Source organism: Lactuca saligna, chromosome 3, assembly GCF_052625555.1.
Source record: "Lactuca saligna cultivar CGN05327 chromosome 3, ASM5262555v1, whole genome shotgun sequence".
NCBI classification, from domain to species: Eukaryota; Viridiplantae; Streptophyta; class Magnoliopsida; order Asterales; family Asteraceae; genus Lactuca; species Lactuca saligna.
This window is the reverse complement of record NC_136419.1, coordinates 43,892,109-43,899,887: the sequence shown is the minus strand read 5'-3', so window position 1 is coordinate 43,899,887 and position 7,779 is coordinate 43,892,109. Positions and strand designations below refer to the sequence as shown.

At 32.3% G+C, this 7,779-nt stretch overlaps 1 non-coding gene across 1 annotated transcript; it reads right to left on the bottom strand.

Annotated features, from left to right (window-relative positions):
* Window positions 1–7,250: 7,250 nt before the first annotated feature.
* Window positions 7,251–7,340, bottom strand: LOC145038042 (small nucleolar RNA snoR127). The gene has a single exon (XR_013679144.1). It is a non-coding gene; the product is annotated as a small nucleolar RNA snoR127 (small nucleolar RNA).
* Window positions 7,341–7,779: the final 439 nt, after the last annotated feature.

Here is a 7,779-nt window from a genome sequence, read left to right as displayed (position 1 = left end):
AAAGCCATCGAAAACTAGGCGACCCTTAAAACCTTAACAGAGATTTGCCAATTTCTAGGTCTCGTTGGCTACTATAGAAGGTTCATCCAAAACTTCTCAAAGATTGCAAAGCCACTTACCACCTAGACTCAGAAGGGTGTAACCTTCTGCTGGGAGGAGAAACCAGAAACTGCTTTACAGACACTACAACGAGCCCTATGCAGTGCACCAATTTTGTCCCACCCAGAAGGGACGAAAGATTTTGTAATTTAATGCTATGTGTCCAAGCAAGGGCTAGGTTATGTCCTTATGCAGTGAGGAAAGGTCATATCTTATGCCTCGAGACAGCTTAAGAACCTCGAGGTCAACTATACTACATACGACCTTGAACTGGGAGCAATGGTTTTTGCATTGAAGCTCTGGAGACATTACATTTATGGTACGAAATGCGTAGTCTTTACAGACCACAAAAGCCTCCAACACATCTTCGATAAAAAAGAACTAAACGTGAGGCAAAGACAATGTGTAGAACTACTTAATGATTACGAATGCGAGATTCACTATCATCCTGGCAAAGCCAATGTAGTAGCAGATGCCCTTAGTCGGAAAGAATACTCGGGTCGTCGAGTAAAGTCTCTAACTATGACAATCCATTTATACATGTCCACGAAGATGAAAGAGGCTCAACTGGAAGCCTTGAAACCGGATATTGTGGCAAGTGAAGCCTTAAGAGGAATGGAGAATAATTTGGAAATCAAGGGTGACGGAGTTCGTTATCTCATGAATCGGATCTGGACACCAAAGTTCGGTGGCTACAAAGACGTTATGAATGAAGCCCACAAGACTCGATACTCCATTCATCCAGGTTCAGATAAGATGTATCTGCACCTCAAGAAGCTCTATTGGTGGCCAAACATGAAAGTTGAAATTGCTAGCTATGTGGGCAAGTGTTTGACTTGCACCAAAGTCAAGGTAGAATACCAGAAGCCTTCGGGTTTACTACGACAACCAGAAATACCTTAATGGAAGTGGGAGCGGATAACTATGGATTTCATAACCAAGTCACCAAGACAATGGGTGGTCATGACACCATTTGGGTAATCGTTGATAGATTAACCAAATCTGCACACTTCTTGCCAATAAAAGAAACTGAAAAAATGGAGAAGTTAACAAGGACGTACATTAAAGAGATAGTATGATTTCATGGTGTCCCAATATCCGTTATCTCTGACAGAGAAGGTAGATTTACCTCGTGGTTTTGGCAATCACCGCAAAAGTCCTTCGGGACCAAACTCGACATGAGTACAACATACCATCCCCAGAATGATGGGCAAAGCAAGCGAACGATACAAACATTGGAAGACATGTTGAGCGCTTGTGTGATAGATTTCAGTAAAGCATGGGATATCCATTTACCACTCGTTGAATTTTCATACAATAATAACTATTACACTAGCATCAAAGTTGCTCCATTTGAAGATCTCTATGGTTGTAAGTGTAGATCCCCTCTGTGCTAGGCTGAAGTGGGTGATACACAACTAGCCAAGAATCAAGTACCCAACAACACTCTAACTGGTCCCGAGATCATTCGAGAAACAACAGAAAAGATCATCCAAATCCGAGAACAACTGAAAGCTTATAAGGACACACAAAAGAGTTATGATGATGAACTACAAAAACGCTTGGAGTTCCTGGTTGGTGACTGCGTCCTATTAAAGGTCTCACCCTTGAAAGGAATGATACGTTTTAGAAAACATGGTAAACTAAATCCGAGGTACATTGGACCTTTCGAGATTCTTGCAATCGCGGTAGTGTATAAACTCAATCTACTGGATGAACTCAGTAACATTCATCCTACTTTTCACGTATCTAATCTAAATAAGTGTTTTTATTATGGGAATCTTGTAATCCCACTCGATGAAATCGAGTTAAACGAGATTCTACACTTCGTAGAAGAACAGTGGAGGTCATGGACATGGAAATCAAGAGAACAAAACAAAATCGTATACCAATAGTGAAGGTTCGCTGAAATGCCAGGCGGGGACCTGATATTCACTTGTGAACGGGAAGATCAGATGAAACAAAAGTACCCACACCTGTTACCTAGTTCATGAGTAACACTTTAAAAACATTTTCAGGGTGAAATTCCCTCTAACGGGGGGATAATGTAAAAACCCGTTATTTTAAGTCAATGTAAGTCAAACTTGTTCAAATAAAAGTCTAAACTACAATCGTATACAAGTGAATTCACATCCTAACAATGATACAATAAGAACTTTGAATGCCATAAGGTCATGTTTATACAAGTATTGCGTGAGCATACTTTTAAAACCATACTTATATAAGTTATATATACTTATATATTGAAAACCATGCATGTATATGTTTATATGGGTTGGTATATTTATATATACTAAATACCATATTGAAATATGATAATATGAGTCAACAAAAGCAAAAGGTCAAGCTAAAATCTAAATTAAACACCTTACATATGAGATATCGTTTTTGGGAATCTAGGATCAATGGTTTTTTTAGTTTTAAGCATCATGGACCACATAAGGTTTTCGGTTTTGAGAATCTTGGGACAAGTTGTGTCTTCGGTTTTGATTCCTCCACTAAGATCAATATCAATCATTTATGGGACAACCAAGTTTATTTCAGTTATACTAGGACCGAAATCAACATCCTAGTGGCCGAAATCCCCCATAAACATCTAGATATTTTACTTGATTAAGTTCCCAAAGTGATAAGATACACATTCCGATGTAAACATCCCATCATATTTTATCCATATATATATATATATATATATATATATATATATATATATATACATATATATATATATATATATATATATATATATATATATGTCAACTAAAATCATACTTCATTTCATTCAATTTCTCTACGAAAACTCTTCAATTCTCTTTAAAAAAAATTATAAGCCCACCTTCATATCTTTAAGCAGTTCCCCAGAAAACCATCAAACCTTCAAACCTTCATAAGAAAATCCTCAACCATTTTCCAGGAAAACAAATACTTTCATGTTTGATTTATAGAAAACTTTGTAAGTAATTCTTACATAACTCAATATTCTATAACATATTTAGTATTATTTCAACTAATTATTCACATATTACTTTGTGTTAAATACTATTAGGATTATGACTATACACGTGTTCTAAGCGGAGGCTTATCGCAATCAAGTCATAATTAAAATTTGTTCATACCCCTATGTTTTCATGTTTTTTCACTGTTTTAGGGGGCAAATACAAGTATAACACAAGAAATCTTGTGTTAATATCTAAATGATTTCAAAAATTGTCAATTGTTTGGTTGGTTGTGAGCTTAGGGTAGAATCATTTATTCGACTGCCTTTTTAATCGTAATTATATAAGCATTATATACAAGTATAAAACTATTCAAACTTGTTAAACAAAACTAATATTTTTGCAATCTAGTTTAGTACCATTTGGAAATAAGTGTTAAATTTCACAGAACATCTTTATCATGAATTATATAATTCAAACTTTTAAAATTGTTAACAATACAAAGGTTTTCATTTCAGTAGAACACACACATATAAACTATCATAGGTATAGTTTATGGAACTTACATATTATTTTATCGAGTGCGAGATACAATATGCAAAACAAACATATAAACTATAATAGGTATAGTGTATGTATCATATGCACTATTTTACCTATTTTACCAAGTTCAGAATACATTATGCAAAACAAACATATAAACTATAAAATATATAATTTATGAAATATGCATACATTTATTCATTACAAAGTGATTTTTCATTATTCTACACGTAACCGACAATATAGCTTTGTGAGACACACGTCACATACTTATCCAAGTACCAACAAAAGCCTAGAAATTATAACCAGAGTCTCCTAGAAGGAGAACATGACACTTGAGTATAGATCTATATGGGACTAACAATCTGACACCTAAACTGTCAACTACAGTTGGGCCGGTAGGCCTAGGGTGACAAATGTCATACCGATTCCAATGCCTGAAGAACGTCGTGTTCAGGCCATCTTAGGTCATCAAGCATGGTTATGATAACTCATAATTTGGTATAGAACAATACGATTAGTGTACGAATAAGTAAACATCTTTACATAGTTTTATTAAATTATAAAACTACAATAAAGTATTTTACAATACAACTGGTGGATCTAGGTACATACATTCACAAAGTTCATACAAGTACAACTACAGTATACTATTTTCCAATACAGAGAAACTTACATTTCTAGAAACATTTATTTTATGGTTTTATGCAAATTAAAACTATATCATATTATTTCACAGTACAACAACTTTTACACGTTTTGGTCTTACGGTATTAAGACTAAAATAAATTTACAACATAAAATATAGGATTTTATGGAAGAACACACTTAAATTTTCAGAAAACAAATGACAGATTTCAATTACAAACTTGCATATGAACTCACCAACTTAATTGTTCATACTCTTGTCAAAACCACTTGTATTTTTAGGGAATCAATAGATAGGTACCCACACATGTTTTTGAGAAGATGGAGCTTCGTTGAGTCATATCTTTTGGTTTTTTTATATAAATTATGGTCTCAAGTATACATTGATTTGGACATAGATGTAAAAACTATACACTATCAATATCATGGTTGTTGTACTTTGATTACTATCATCCAATTGTTGTGATATTGTAAATGACGTCATCTGCCCCGAACGATTCTATCATTCCAGTTTGGGGGTGTGGGTTTATTGCATTAGAAAAAAACATTTGGGGTTTTTTCAAAAATTTTGCATTGATTGTTTTCAAAATTTGCATTCATATAAACTTGAAATAAAAGTTTAAGTTAGGAAAATTAGCTAATCAAAATTTTTGCTAGTATAGTATGAGATGATCTGATGAGAACGTAAATGTTTTCCCGAGCCAATATATATTATAGTGTATTTGTGGCTTCCCATTTCTTAGTGAAAACTCATGAAGTATGAAAGGCAATCTGGTAGCTTATCTGATTTAATAAGTTTTACAGCCTATACTTGAAATCTATCCATGAAAACTTAAGTAGTCATTACACCTAGATTAATGCCTTGACCAACAAAGGTTGAAGTTACGTTCCTTGCTTAAGCCTAATGTCTTTGAGTGAAAAAAAAAGTGAGGTACATGTAATAAATGAGAGAAATTTAAAAAAAAAGTTGAAAGAATTTTGGAGCAATCAAGCTATAAAATTCAAGGATCAAAATTCAAAGGAAATTCAAAAGTTAAAGATACCAAAAATAGAACAAAGAAGATGGTGAATTCAAACAGATCAAAGATCAAATAAGTCAAGAATTAAAAGAGCTCCATTGTGGTATCAAAGTTGTAATTTTTCTAGAATTTATGTATGCTTCGTTGTTTAACCAAAAATACCTTGAGGTTAAGAAAGATTTCTGGGGATTGATTTGGAGGGTTGCAAGAATGAGTGTTGTATAAGTTAAGTGGTCAAGGTTTATAAAGATTGTGAGTATTTAGGAGTGGGAAGTTCTTAGGAAATGTAGAGACAAATACATGCATTATGGTCTTGGGATAATGGGTAGGTTTGAAATGGATTGTTCTATGCGATATTGGTGAGATAACAAAAATCAATTTTTTTGAGGCCAAGGAAACAATAAGTGTAGGGTATATATATATATATATATATATATATATATATATATATATATATATATATATATATTCACTCACACACACACACACTAGGTATGTTTGAAGGATCGTGCTAATCACGACCCACGAGGGAAGTATAAGTACGTTGCTATTATCAGTAACGAGCCATGTATCTTGTTATTATCGGTAAGGATATGAAAATATATTGGTATTATGGGCTAGGAAATGAAATCACATTACTATTATGGGTTAGGAAATCAAATCACACTAACTATATTGGTTTCAAAAAGGTCTCGATAAATCATTAAGAACTTCTGCATCTGAGGTGTCAAACAAAATAGAAGAGTGTTTCCAAATTGTAAAAAGATTCCAAAAAATGTGAAAATGTATTCCAAAGAGAAATTAACATAAACATAAACACCAAATAGCAAAGAATCTCATTCGTCCCTCGTATATACAGAAGCCGACACAATCTGTAGTCAAAACGAAATATTACTTTTTAGTTTAACTGGAAAATTATATTATAAGATAAACTGAAAGTACACTATAATAATTAAAAGTTAAAAGCACATGGTCATTTTTTATACCTTTAATCATTTTAATAATATTAAAAATATAATTTCTAAAACCTCTATTTCAACTAGATGAAAATGGTTTTAAACAAACCATTTTCCGATTAACACTTTATGACAAAAAGAAAACTAAAAATTAAAAAATTTGAGCTGATAAACACATTAGCATATGGAAGTTTTTTACTTTGTAATGATGTGTTGAATAAAACTTTTGACATATACAATGAATTTTAATAAAAATTTAAAAAATTTAACAGTCATGTAAAAATTTAATCAATAGTGTCCAAGTCTTTTAAACTTTTGACATATAAAATGATTTTAATAAAAAGATTAAAAAATTTAACAGCCATATAAAACTTATAATTACTTAATGAAAAATTTCACTAAATCATGTATATCTTTTATCTGTGGATAAATTTTTTTTAATAACATCAGTTTCTATAAAAATAAATAAATCATGTTCCAGATATAATAAGGTAAAATTAATATGAAAACATACCATGTTCCCATCAATGTTAAACTCCTTTTTTAAGGATTCCATGACCAATTGTTGCAAATATATGCAAAATAACAACATATTATCTATGTAGGGTAGTACCACCGTACACTGTTAAAAAAGATACACAATGTTTTAAAAAGAACAAATGAAAAAGAGCTTAATGTTGAGGAGCTAAAAACTAGTTTATCCATGTTTAAGCAAGAATTAAATTTGTTCCTATATGTCTACACCATCTAAAGCCAAGTACCAGCATAATGCAAGCAATGGTGCAGCCGCAACAATCTCTTCTAATTTATCATCACTAAAGCCTTCATGATGCAAAAAAGAGGTTTTGTAATTTTCATGATGCAAGTCCATCTATTATCTCCTAACATGAATAAGAAACATGGACTTAATGAACAAAAAAAATACATGACACCATCTTTCTACAAACTCGAATTATGGCCTTAATTAAATTCAGTCACCTAGTAACCCATATTTATTTTGTCAATGGATGGATGTGTGCATTAACAAGAGATGTCAATTGTAACTTGTAGGTGGAGAGGCAACACACCAAATTCAAGTTACATGAACAAACCCTATGGAACACATCAATATCTGATTTGGATAAGTTACATCATTCCAAACAGCCACATACAACTACATTGTCTTAAATAGATGTATAAGATATTGTAAAGAAAAATCCAAACTTAGAGTCATGCTATCTGATATACATATATTCAAAATACCTCATATGGCACACAAAGGTACTTTATAGTGTTTCTTTCTTTTGTACTTCTGTTCCTTGGATGCCATACCCATAACAATTTCATCCTATATGAAAGCATATATGTAAAAGAAAAGTAACAATCGGAAACTTGATTCGAACATGCAAACCTCATGTTGATCAAAGAAGGGACATTGATTGTTATTTAATCTTTAAATAAATGGAAAGTTTGCATCAATGCTTGTTTCATCAAATTGTCTATAAGAAACGTAGAAGTCAAATGTTGGGATGAAGATAAATGACCCGACCTTATCATGTATTGGATTTAGAGACTCTAAGACCTTTACCATATCTTCAA